The following is a 14,479-nucleotide window of genomic DNA, read 5'->3' on the forward strand; positions in this document are numbered from 1 at the left end:
CGCACTTGAGAAAACCTTGAATCCTGTAATCACATGAAGAGACCAAAAGGAACAGTTAGGAAACTGCCTTATACCAAGTCAGGCTATTGGTGTATGCAACCCAGTACTGTTTGCACTGATTGAAAGGGATGCTCTTGTGTTTCAGACAGGAGTCTTTTCCAGCCTTACCTGGAAACATCAAGGACTGAATCTTGGGCTTTCTGCATGCAAAGCATGTGCTCTGAACCAACCGAGCTACAGCCCTTGCTGCACCCCCCCTCTCCTGCCGGGCCTCCCAGTCTCAAGAACAAAGAAGTAGTTTGGAGAAGGGAAAGGGGGTGGTCAACAGTGCTGGAGAGCCATTTGGGACCCTCTTTTCCAGAAAATGACCAGTGTTTTTGGAAGTTCTTGAAACTTTTTGTACACTCTCTTCCTCTTCTGGATACAAACCAACTAGTAACATGAAAAGCATTGTGAGAGGGAGGACAATAAAGCGAGCGCCTTTTTACAGATCCAAGGTGGGGTAGGGTGGGGTAAGCATTTCTGTAAACGTTGAATATAGAAGAGCATTGTTCCACCCTTCTCAATGAAGTCTGAAATGTTGACAGCTCTGTGCAGATGTTGTCTTATTTTCTGAAAGGATTTATTAAATATTCTTTATTAAATTGTTTAAACACTATAAAATATCATTGATGAAAAGATTGCTATGAGGGATGTCAAAGCAACGCTTTACATACAACCTGTTTCCAACACCAGAAGTTCAGATTCAAAAATAAATGGTAAAACTCAGTATGCACTGTTAACCTGATTTATGTCTAATTGGTTTTACGGATGCACTTCTGAAGGAGGGATGGAGCTGTCAATACAGGATGTAAAAACTCAAATGAAAACTTGGCATATAAACAATTACAGGGTTATTCATTCACTAAAAAGCATTCTGGAAGTGTTGACTTTACTCCCTCTGCTGGCCACAAACAATACTGCTTACCCCTTTAGAATGTTTTGCTTGCTTTCTCTCAATATTAAGGGGAAAACTAGACACTATGGTGACATGACCCTATGTGGTAGAATGCAGTCAGGCCTCATTCCTATAGGAAAAGGTGGAATTGATTGAAAGAGCAGTTTGGGCAGGGCAGGAAGAGGATTCTGAACCCTCCCTCCCACCCCACATATCCCCAGTTCTTAGTTGTGGGGTATTGTGTCTGTGTGTGTACTATGTGTATTACAACAGTTTCTCCAGTTCACAAATGTGCCCCCAACCCCCCTCTGCTTGTTTTAGGGTGTTATTGTTAGCTAGGATTGCTATGCGGCCTATTTTACAGGGGGAAGTCCTCTATTTGAAGGGCTGTCAGCGGACAGTCCACTGTTTGAAAGAGTCCTCTGTTTGAAGGGCTGTTTAGTCCAAGATAAAGATCCCTAAGAAGGGGGAGCAGCTAGGGCCTTGAAGCTGCCCATCAACACTGAGCACCAGGACAGCAGACTGAGCAGGCACACAAGCAACCTGGTTACAGTTCCCCTCCCCTGCAGTGAGATGTGTGGCATTTACCGTAGAGATATATTGCATCTGTACATATAAAGTGAAAATCTGTGTCCTCCTTTTTTGTGATACCCGGTTGGTGTTGACCCATGACAGGACCTTTTCAGTGGTGGCTCCCCATTTGTGGAATGCCCTCCCCAGTCTGTCTCCCTCATTGTTCACTTTCAGGAGGAATGTAAACACTTTCCTGTTTACCTAGGCATTTGATGGCTGAAGGAGATTGATCCTGGCAACCCACTGATGACTGGATGGAAGAAAGTTTTTATTTGTAATACTGTTTTTAGATTTTTCCCCTCTAACTCTTTTTAGCATGCTTTTTTGTTGTTGTTATATTTATTTCTAAATATATATTTAGAAAAGCCTTTCTATCCTGGACCTTCATTTTCACTTGGGACCTTCAGGGCTGCTAACGATTGGGTGGCAACCTTCATACTGCCCCCAAAAGAGGGATTGCGTCAATTTATACATTGAAATTTGTATCCCACCCTTTCTCCCGAAAGGCCCAGGGCAGCAAACACATCAACAAAACAATTTAACAACATTTGCAGAATTAAAATACAATTATTTCCTACATAAATAACTATAAAAATGGTTTGTAAATACTTACAGAAAATTAAACTTGTCTGTAGAGATCTCTAATAGCAAAAAAATGCTTCAATCTTTAGTAACAACTAAATGAGGAAAACTGAAGAACCAGGAATACAAGGGGCATTTGGGTTAAAAGTGGATTTAGGGAACATAAACATAGGGTAAAATTGACAAAGTTGTGTGGATTAGCAGGACAGTGGGCAAAAAATAATCAATCAAGGCAAGGGGGGGGAATATAAGATAAAGTGTTTCTGAGAACAGCTTAGGAACATAGGAAGCTGCAGTATACTGAGCCAGATCATTGGTCCATTGAGCTCAGTACTGTCTGCACCGACTTGCGGCAGCTCTTCAGGGTTTAAGAACATAAGAAGAGCCCTGCTGGATCAGGCTAGTAGCCCATCTAGTCCAGCGTCCCATTCTCACAGTGGCCAACCAGGTACCTGTAGGAAGCCTACCAGCAGGCCCTGAGTTCAAGAACACTCTCCCCTCCTGATGTTTCCAGCAACTGGCATTCAGAAGTATACTTTCTTTGACAGGTTTCAGACAGGGGAAATTCCCAGTCCTACCTGGAGATGCCAGAGATTGCACCTGGGGCCTTCTGCATGCAAAGTAGATGCTCTACTACTGAGCGATGGCCTTTCCCTATAAAGCACCTGACTGTGTGAACATGTTTGCAACTCATGGTAGAAACTGCTTAACATCAAAGGCACTTTTTGAAACTCACAAAAATGAACATAAAATAAGATAAGCAGTTTCGACTTGGCTCTCAGCTGCAGAAAAAAAATTTGGCTGGCTCTATCAATGTGCAATTATGGGCGAAAGAAGGCTTTTAAAAATGTATTTATTCCAAGGACGACAAGCATTGCTGCCACATAATACAGAACATGAATTATGCACATGTTTTATCATGCCATAAAGTATCTCCAGGCCTTGAAGATGTCGCAAAGCATTATTCAGTTCAACAAACACTGAAACCAAGTCATTATTTTCTTGCCTTTCCCTAAGATGAGCATTCGCAGCAAGAAATAGAAGTGCTTTAGTGCTCTTTGATTGGGTAAATGGATTTGCTCTTGATGATGATGATGATGATGATGATGATGATGATGATGATGATGATGATGATGATGATGATAATAATAATAATAATAATAATAATAATAATAATAATAATAATAAAAACCCACACAGAGACAGAAAACCCTGTGTGATTGACGGAAGTGCAGACCTGAGGTTTCTACCCATATAACTAACTGGCAAAATATCCAGCTGGCAACATGATGCATTTTCCTGAGCTGGCTAGAACATCAATAGATCTCCATCCTCCTGTTTGGTAGAAGGGGAGAGGATGAAAAGAGGTAACTTGCTTTCGATGCATTTTTAAACCTTTGTGCTCTTTACTGAGGCTGCCAGCAAAAAAAAGAAAAACACCCTGTCAGTTAGGTAAACCTTGCACAATTGGCACTGTTAAAAAACAGACACTCTCTTTCAGAAATGTTGGGACACTGGCAACCGATGTTAGACAGAAAAAATAAGTTCTGTTCACTGTGGTTTACAAAACAAGCCAATGCCCTAGAGATATTTTGTTTGTTTTTTAAAAAAGCATTGTATCGCATAGCTCTGAAGAAGTGCTTTCACAGTTACTTATTATGCTGAGTAGGAGACTGGTAACTCCATCATAGGTTTCCCTTCTCATTCCTCGTCTTGTTATTCGATCACTCTATAAAAGCTACCCCTAACTGCATGTAATTTCATTCCACATGGCACTGCAAAGCAGACTCCTTTAGCAAGGGAGCCAACTCCTTAACCCTACAACAAAAACATGCATGGTGGCTACACAATACGGTTTTCATAGTTCCTATAAATATTTCAACTTCATATATGAGCATGTGCTAAATCATTTGCTTAGGGCAGATGGCATACAGTTAAGAACAAACTAACCAAATATCATTGACCAAAAGAGTTTGTTTATCAGGATTGTAGTGTAGCGGCTTAAAACATTATCAATTAAATCTGATGTAAGGATGGAATGATCTGTCAATTTTGATTCTCTGTTTCTCATTTTTCTAATCTTAAATTCAGTTCACATTTCTGCAGCAATCTATGATTTTTTTTAAAAAAATCCTCATGAAAATTCTTCAGCATTTTAGAGCAAATTTCTCCAAATAAATACATTTTGTATGCAGTTTTGACTAATGTACACATTACTGCAATTTGTCCTAATATAATGCATTGCTGCATCTTATTTCCACTAATATATTCATTTTTGGCAGCATTGCTGTTGGGCTGGTGACCAGTAGGCATTACTGTCTCTAGTAGTTTTCCATGAAGCCTGCAAGTTTGAAGACGTAACTGTGGTTAAGGGGGAGTTATGTCTATGCTCTGTCTGGGAACGGACTGCCAGGGTCGTTGCTATGGTAGCCATCTGATAGCGACTGGGAAAGTTCTAACAGAGTCTATGTGTTTTTTCTTCTGAATTATGCCTCTGAGCTGAGAGGCTGTCTTTTGTGTTTATCTATGGAGAGAGATGTCCCAGAAGGGGGGTGATTGAAGAATCTCTACATGTATTTACTCTTAAGCCTCTGGCCTTAATGTCTTTCAATAAAGACTCTTACATGATTTAAATGCTCTGAAGAAGTCTTCTTGCTCAACTTAACTCCAACGTAATGTATGCTGTTTCACACAACAACGCACACAAGCCAACATTGCTTGGTTGGAGAACTGCATCCACAACATTCAGAGAAGTGCGAACTTCTAAGGATGGGCTGTGATTCAGTTCTCACATGTTTGGAAAGTGTGAATTTGATAAATTTGGCTTTAAATACAAACTTAATCAAATTTCTCCCCCATCCCTAATCTGAGGTCAAAAGTGTTAATTCCCCAGTATGTCACATTCTTGTTTCAACTCATACACTTTCAATAGTTGACATTCTTGATACAGTCTTAAACTCGAACATAACGCTTTACTTAAAAGTTGCCATTTTAAGAATCATCATTTTTCAGGGGAAATGTTTGCAAATGGCACATTTTGAAGGCAGCAGGAGTGGAAGTAAGGGCAAGACCATATGTTAAGTTTAAAGTCCTATTAAGAATGCTTTATTAGAATTAATTATGTTAAGAATGGTTGTGAATACAACTTATAACATTCATAACAATACCTGAATTGATAAAAGACAGTGACACTTTGTGGGACTACAATTTATAACCTCTGGATATAAATCTATTGTTTTGAGACAATGCCTTAAATAACATTTCTGTTCTCAGAAATAGCAGTGTCTAAAGCCATTACACTACAGTTCCAGACCTGATAAATGGAGCATTTCCTTTATTGCTCTAGTTTTCCTTCAATGACAACAGATGAAAGAAAGAAAGAGGGAGACTGTATCTTTTATTAGATGAACAGTAGCAGGCCAGAAGAAGTTTAGAATGGAGAAACGACATGAAAAAGGGCTCAGCAAAGTTCAATCCTATACATGTAAACACAGAAGTAAGCCTCATGGAGTTCAATGGGGCTTACTATCAGATAAGTGAGTAATTTTTTTAATTAATATTGTAAATATTTATTGTGCTAGCCGAAGGTCATGACAAATACATTAAAATGTAAAAATATGAAATGTAAAAACATACAGAAATATGTAAAAGTATACAAAGGGCAGGTTGTTGCAACCTGTAGTATAAAAGAATTTCAAAGTTAGCATCAGAGAGCACAATTTTAAAATCTGCATCTCCCAGACAGTTTATTGCCATTTTATCTAGTTCTTTCTTTCTGATCTTTTTCGCAGCAAGTGCAAAAAGAGCCACTTCGTATGTCACGAGGCCGTTAGTATCGCTCAGGAGAAATTGTACTGTTTCTACTGGGGCATTCCTGCTTCCCTGAGACAACAGAGGTTTCAGGAATCTCTCTCTTGGGTGCAAACAGAGGGGGCACATTAATATATAATGTATAATGCCCTCCACCTGAGCTTGGTCACAGATACACAATCTATTTTCACATGGCACCTTTTGGTAATGTCCGTCTAATACTGCAGTTGGCATAACTTGGAAACGTAGTTCCATAAAAGCAGATGTGAGTATAAACTGAGCATCACATTGGGGATAGTTATACCACTTCTTCTCCCAGATGGAATATGTATTTATTTTTTCATTTAAACCCTGCCGTTTTGCATGAAGAACACAAGCTGGCTTACATAAAACCAGTACAATTCAAAACAAGACACATTGTGGCAAAAGCAAACTGCATACAGTTTGATGGGGCCTTAGTTCAGTGGCAAAGCATTTGCTTTCCACGCAGAAGGTCTCTGGGTCAATCTCTGGCATCTCCAGCTGGGCTGCAAGAGACCCCTGCCTGAATGGAGAGTTGCTGCCAGCCAGTGTTGACAATTACTGGGCTTGACAGATCAGCAGTCTGCATCAGTATAAGACAATTTCTTATGCTGCATTTCTGAAATTAATTGGAAGACTGCCAGAGAAGAATATGGTGCAAGGCCAACTCATGGAAGAATTATGATGTGGAACGGTGGAGGAAGATCTCTGGACCTCAAAGACCACCCAGTTTCCTCCAACTATGTTAGGTGTAGGGATGAGGGACTATTCAATATTATGTTGCTTAAGTGTACACCTGACAATTTAATGTGTGAATGAAACACATGTATCATATAGGTGTATACATCATAGAACCAGGATTGGCTATTGTTTCCTGTTCAGGTGTGCACAAGGTTGCAGAGTCTACAGAACGTGTGAAAAAGGCTCTCACTGTGAAGGGACAGAGTGATAGTTTCATTGCCTAAATCAGGGGTAGAGAACCTGGGCCCTTTAGATGCTGGACTACAACTCCCATCATCCCCGAACATTGGCTGTGTTTGATGGGGCTGATCGAAGTTGGAGTCCAACAACATATTCCCTAGCCCTAGTTTAAGAAAAGTTGTGAACAACCAGAGTGCCAGACCTGCTGGCTTCTCTAATGTATTCTATAAGAGATGGGGGGGGGGAGGAAAACTAACTTAAGAACAAATTTATTCCACTTTTGGAAGTGATGAAAAGGAAGAAAGTAGTTGTCAAGTCAAAAGAAACAGGGGTGGTTGTAGTAGTTGGAAGGAGAAGAAGATGTGTGAGCTGAGAATGAGATTTTGGCTGGCAATCCCATGCACTTCATTATAACAGTGTTATGTTGGCAAGGGGAGAAGAACAACTGAGTAATGGCACATTTAAAAGCAAATGCAGAATGAAAGGCTAATCAAGGCTTAGTATGCAAATGCCTTCACTCCTAATTGCAAGAACTGCTTGCCCACTTAGAATGCATCTGACTGGATACTGAGATTCCTCTCTTGTCCTTTGTTTGAAGGGCTTCCTGGCCTCCTCAATTTTACAGGGCACATGCAATGAGGCTGCCTTTATATGGAACTACTAACCGTAGAAGCTACATACAACAGATTATCTCCATGACTTCAAGCAACTTGACATCTAGGGCGCTTCTAGATGACCTATTTATTGAGAATTCATCCTGATTTGTTTGCAGGGAAGTTAAATAATGTTGCATCCAAGCTAATGTTATTCCACACTTTCCAGTGTGCATTGCCCTGTCACTTTCCTTATCACAAAAGGTCAGTTCTTTTGGGAAGCAGGTTTATTGTATGAGACCTCCCAATCAACTATAACCGAGCAACATGAATTTGCCAGTATATTATCTCATTATACTAGGGAAATTGCCCTGCAAAAAATGTGTATTAAGCAAAATAGCATATAAAAATGTATAAAGCAGGAGAAATTCACACAAAAATGCTGACAAACTTTCATGATGCCCTTTTTTTAAAAAAAAATTGCAAACTGGTGTAGAAATGTGGAGAACTGAACTTAAGATCAGAAAAATGAGAGACTGAGAGAAATCAGATTTGACATATCTGGCCATCCCTACTAGTTGCCCACCTGTCCTAATCCTACACAAAGAGAGAATTAAAAAAACCACCTATCTCCTGGCATCCCAGAATAAGACAAAAACTGGGAACAGGTATAACCTGGAAATGGATTGTCATTCAACACATGTTGAGATCCTTCTGACCCTGCTTCGTTCTTCCCCAAATTACAGATTTTTCTACGAAGGAGACTCAGACAATAAGCCACAACTGATTGCTTTCCCTGTTCAACATCTCTCATGAGCTCCCTTGGGGTGCGTGACACTTCACTCACCAGCTCAGAGTACCACACATCCCACAGACCAGCTCCTGCTTAACTTGAGAGTTTGACACTTGTTTCCTCATCAGCAAAGACCCTGTGGGAATTGCAGTCAATGCAACAGGTTTATCGTCTTTTTTTTCCTTTCCTTTTCTTGTCAGTGGGTTTGACAAGAGAAAACTACAACCTGAATGCAAGTCACCTATCAGTTCTGACTGCACAAGTGAATCCTAGTCAGGGCTACATGGCTTGACTTGTACAAATCACAGGATGTAACACTTGTACTGTAAGAACAGTTTGCTGGCATTGATTTGATATGAAAAGACAGCTTCCACCATTCAGCGGACACTCAACTAAAGTGCTAATGATGGTTGACCATTGGGCCATTTACTTTGATAATCTTAAAAATCAGTTCCACTGCAATCCCTATAATACACCCAAAGCCATGATGATGTCTTAGATTTCATATCCTCCCTTCTGATTATTTAAGCTCAGGTCCCAATCTATTCTAGAGGCTCAGGGCAGCTAAACATGTGTACAGTAACAATAACAACAGACATGTTTTTCTACTACTCCTATTAGGTATAAATCTAGTTGAAGATAGAAAAATGCATTCTAAAAGGGGAAACTGCTTTGCAGAAATGTCTGCAAAATTTGTAGCAGGTGCTATTAGAATAAGATCTATAATGGTACCTTGAGTTTTAATCTGTTGCAACTCCTTTTTTATTAGTTAGTTCTACTTATCCATCTCTCTTACGTTGGATTGTGGATTTATCAATTTTACTGATTGGTATCTTATAGAAATGTTAGAATCCTAGCAGGAAATCTGATTAAGCTGTATAATTGCTTTCTATTGCTTTTATTGTATACATTTTAATTGCAATGGCTCGTAGCTAATGCAAATAAAGGATTTGATTGATTGAATGTGCATATTAGGCAAATTGCATGCAAACATGTATATCAGGAGCAATTCAAAATGTTGATGAATTTTCAGGAGGACTTAAAAAAATACAAACATGTGAAAAACTGAAACCGAAACCGGAAAAATGAGAGAAACCAAAATGGTCAGATTTGCCTATCCTTACTGGTACACCCCCACGTTGTCCCTTGCAGCATTTGGAGTTCCAACATGAGTTGGGCCATGGGCATAAGAAGAGCTATTGCCATTGGAGAGAATGGCCTTGGTATTCCCCCAGATAAGCTTGCATAGAATTGTGCTATGAATCAGGTGCTTTCTAACTTCCATTTGTAAGCATCACACTGCTTACACTGCAGTTTGCAATGCCACAGAAGCAAGCACATGGCTCAAGGCCAGGGGGAGGAAGGCAAGTGGTGCACTGAGGTCCATCTGCGCTGGACTCAAGGCCGAGGGGGAGAAAAAGGGCAAGGAAGGTGACGGGCAGGCACCCTGCATACTCTATGGAGCTGCTTCATGAGAGGTCTCAACATCACTACTGCAAGGCCTCCCTGTCCTCCAGCCCATGTGCCGGGGGCAGAGGCAGGAAGGAAGTACAGCAAGCAAGACAGGGCAGAGAGCAGGGGGAGAGGGGAAGTGCCTTGGTGACGGGGGCAAGGGGTGGGTGAGGGCTTGGCATGCAGAACACACGGGGTGGAGCCCCTAGAATTACATACATTTGTATATTTTACAGAATCTCGATATAGGTATCTGTTAGAAATACTAACTGAAGGGTACGGTAAGTAGCAATTGAATCAACAGAAGCTACAGCTCATGAATAGAAGTAAAGGTCATCTTTAATACTTGATGACTTGTTCCATATTTGAAGTGGAAAGCGGTGAGGAAAGAGCCCCTCTTCCCCACCACCCCTGAAAGACATAGGGGAGGGGAGGAAGGCAAGCCTCAAAATGTGGATGTTTCTCAGAGAAAGGATTGAAATAAACCTTTAGAAGGATTTTAAAATCAAACCGCCCTGGGGTCCCTCTGGTGTTCATTGTCTCAGAGATTTTTCTCCCAGGAACTGCTTGAGGATTGCCTCTAGCTCCCCCTAACCCCCCCCATGACCTTAAATTCCCTATAAAGATAATACACCAACATAGGTTCCAAAAAGAAAGGAAAAAAGAGTGCTCTGAAGTCTCAGCCCCACTAACTAAAATGTAGGGTTCAGGTTTGTTGCTAACTGCATTGTACAACGTGACGTACAAATGCAGCCAAGAGACCATTAAAGTTTGCTTCATTAACTAAAATTCATATTCAGTGCTCAATATACTAAAGTTTTGATTGGTTAATCTACAAATTAAAGCTTGCAACTCAAGAGGAAGGGCTGTAGCTCAGTGACAGAGCATCTGTTTTGCATGCAAAAGGCCCCAGGTTCAATGCCTGGCATCTCCACAGAAGGCTGGGAGAGACTCCTGTCTGAAACTCTGGAGAGCTGCTGCCAGTCAGTGTAGACAATACTGAGCTAGAAGGACCAATGGTCTGCCTCAGTACTAAGCAGCTTGCTATGTTCCTATTTAGAGCATCCAAGAGTAGATTCAATGATTTCATTTATTTTATTGCATTTAGATTCCACCTTTCTTCCATCGTACAACCCAAAGTGTCAAACGTCTGGTTCCCAGGAGGTCTCTCTTCCACACACTGACCAGACCCAGACCTGCTTATCGTTAGCAACAGGGTGGCCTCATGTGCTAATTATACCAGATAAAGCTTTCAAGAGACATCTCTCTAGCTACGCTGGAACAAAATGCTGGAGTAGATGGACCTTCAGTCTGATCCTGGGTGATCTTATTCATTCATTCATTCATTCACTGGTTATTTGCATATTGCTTTTTGGCCAAGGCCCCCAAAGCAGTGAACAGAATAACTCAGAAGGAAATATAATAAAATTACAGTAAAAAAAATTCAGAAGTACAATACAACAAATAAAAATATAAAATAATAGAAACCTAAACACACCATAAATCACAATTCATGAGCTGTGTTTGTGCTCCAACCACAAACACAACTGCCATCCACAAACCAGAGCCCACACAACACGCTCCCCCCTGTAAGCAGCTACAGCTGCGACAAATGGTCTTACAATTGCTCTCCAGGGTGGGGCTGTCTGGCCCAGCCTTCAGGCTCCTCAACAGGCTGCAGTTCTCCAGGTGCAGGAACAAGAGCAGGTGCAATAAAATACAGTTGGGGAAGCTAAAGGTAGTATTCACCACCTAGCCAGCAATAGTCCTATTTCTGCTTCCTGCCACCTCTAAGCCCACCACAGACACTCTCATAGCACTAGAACACATGCGTATCCAATGAAGCTGAATGCTGGAAGATTCAGGACAGACAAAAGAAAGTACTTCTTCATGCAGCGCATAGTTAAACTATGGAATTCGCTCCCACAAGAGGCAGTGATGGCCAATAACTTGGATGGGTTTAAAAGAGGTTTAGACAAATTCATGGAGGAAAGGGTTATCAATGGCTGCTAGCCATGATGGCTATGCTCTGCCTATAGTCAGAGGCAGTATGCTTCCGAATACCAGTTGCCGGAAGCCGAAGGAGGGGAGAGTGTTCTTGCACTCGGGTCCTGCTTGCCGGTTTCCCATGGGCAACTGGTTGGCCATTGTGAGAACAGGATGCTGGACTAGATGATGGGCCATTGGCTTGATCCAGCAGGCTCTTCTTATGTTCTAATGTTCCAAATCAAAGGCTTGGAAGCAGCTATGGCTGTGGCAAAATTGCTCTCTAGGGTGCGGCTTTATGTTCTTGGACAAGCGTCTACTAACTAGCAATGCCCTGTTCCTGTCTGCCACCCCCACAACAGAGATCTTGAAGGCCATGAGCAGTAGCTACACCAGGAAAAAGAAATTGGGAAAAGGTGACAGAAGGGGCAACGTATATTTTTAGGTGAGCAAAATATACTAGGTAGGGGGGTGAGCTCCTTGTTTGGGAGGTGCTTGCCCCCTCCCCCCGGCACCACTTGTGGCCATAAGTCCCATAGACACTATTGCTCCATAAGCCACAAGAGTGCCTCTGTTTGCTGGGAACTGCCTTATACTGAGTCAGACCATTGGTCCACCTAGCTTAGTATTGCCTACACTGATTTGCAGCAGCTGTAGAGGGTTTCAGACAGGGACACTCCCATCCCTACCTGGAGATGCCAGGGACTGAACCTGGGACCTTCTGCATGCAAAACAGATGCTCTGCCACTGAGCTATGGACCCTCCCCAAGGAAAAGGGAATGTACTGAGCACAGGCAGAAGCGCAGGTTTGTGTTGCTTGATTACCCTGGGGACAAGAGACAGAGCTCCACAAGACAGCAAACAACAGTCTGTTTCAGACAAGTATAGCCAGGGAGCATCGTCCCAAAATCTGAGCCAGGGCCCAGGGCTTGACTTTGGAGTAGAGAAGAGGATTAAGGTTGACCGCAGAATGCTTTTCCCCATCCACAGACTTGGACCATGGACCATTGGCCTGATTCAGCAGGCTCCTTTTACGTTCTCAACAGCTAGAGAAAAGCTGAAGGCTGCTGCGATCACCCCTCAGTCACCCACTGAGGCCATTAAGAGTCCAATTGGCGGCATTAGGGCAAAGCCTATGCAGGGGAAAGTTCCAAGGATGTTCTTCTCCTGACAGATGCAGGGCTGTGGAGTCGGAGTCAGAGTCGTGGAGTCAGAGTCGGAAGCAATTTTGGGTGGAGTTGGAGTCGGTAGAAATGTACCGACTCCAACTTCAAAATAAATTTTGACTGACAAATTTTTTGAAATATAAATTCAAAATGTCAAAGAAGCTTCCCATGAAGTCAGCTGTAGTTGAGCATTTCACCATAACTCAAGATGGAAAACATTTTGTGTGTCAGTGTATGACACAGGATCCAGATGAAGACAAATGCAGTGATGCCAAGATCAGCGCATATTTAGGCAGCGATAAAAATGCTCCTATGAGAGCTTCCAATTTAAAAAGACATTTATAGCCTTTCCAGGGCTTTTGAGTTGGAAGCAATTTTGGGTGGAGTTGGAGTCGAAGTCAGACAGTAGAAAAATAGAGGAGTCGGAGTCGAAGGTTTGGTGTACCGACTCCACAGCCCTGGACAGATGACTTACAGTGCTCAAAAGCATCAGTACTAAATGTTCTGACCCCACTGTTTCATAAAAGCCATTTCTGCTCTTGCCTGTAACCATTCTTGCACATGGCAATACATTGCTCAATCAGCTATTTCACTGTCATTAAACAGAAACTTTTAATGTCCTTGGTATGATAGGTGAAGAGTGCTTGCTTGTGGCTTTGATTCTCCATTTCAAAGTAAGCTCATAAATGCTTTTATAGTTCTGGAGTGGTTAGGGATATTGATCAAACTGTAGAGCTGCCCCCCCCCCCGTCACAGAGGCACAGGTGGGAAATGGAACATGAGAGGAATTTGTGCAAAGGAAGAAAACAGTGAAAGCAGAAAGGAAAGGGAGATGGCATGGGCAGATAGTGGAGATGAAAGTCAAGACGATCCATAAGGAAGTACTTCATATGCAGCCTGACACTCAATTAATAGATAAAATGACAGAGTAATAAGATAATGTAAGGAAAACCTATAAGCCTGGCCAATAAATCACTGCCCATTGACAAGCAGCTTGATACTGGTATCCCAGACAGCCTATTAAAATGTAATGTTTCCTCTGAAGTGTGGGAATAAGAGGGGATGGAGTCAGGTTTTGGCAAGGATCAAATGCAATAATAAACAGTGCTCAGCCATGGTCAGACAGGAGGGAATAGCATGTGCTTTCTTGACATTGTGAAATGGCATTTCAAAGGCTTGAAGGAGAATTTGGCTTGCTTAAAAACTGGGGCACAGCCCACCAAGAGTCTCTCCTGGGCATGGCCCACTGAAAACAGCACAGTGCTAACCGTGCAGTATCAGTTTCCAACTGCCATCTTATTCACTGACCCCTCTCGCAATAGGAGGCCATAGAGCCTGCAGAAGCTCCCTGGGTCAGCTCCAGGCCTCTCTGTTAAAGCAGGGGTGGGGAACCTGTGGCTGTCCAGACTCTGATGACTCCAACTATAATGATCTCCATGCTGTCTGGAGATATGAATGTGAAACAAATGTGAATTCCTCCATTTCCTTCTGAGTCTATATACCTAAACATACTAGAACAATGAGCTCAGTTCAGTTCTGGTACTGAAAAAAAATTCTTAGGTTCAAAATGTGCTCAGAGGTGAGCTGTTCTTTAATTCTAACTATATGGCTTGTACGCAACACTGACGTTCCATTTGTGCACCTG

At 41.9% G+C, this 14,479-nt stretch overlaps 1 protein-coding gene across 3 annotated transcripts in view; it reads right to left on the bottom strand.

Annotated features, from left to right (window-relative positions):
• Positions 1–14,479, bottom strand: part of DGKI (diacylglycerol kinase iota) — a 260,829-nt gene that overhangs the window by 26,322 nt on the left and 220,028 nt on the right. The window lies entirely within an intron of this gene.

This window comes from Rhineura floridana, chromosome 8 (genome assembly GCF_030035675.1).
Source record: "Rhineura floridana isolate rRhiFlo1 chromosome 8, rRhiFlo1.hap2, whole genome shotgun sequence".
NCBI classification, from domain to species: Eukaryota; Metazoa; Chordata; class Lepidosauria; order Squamata; family Rhineuridae; genus Rhineura; species Rhineura floridana.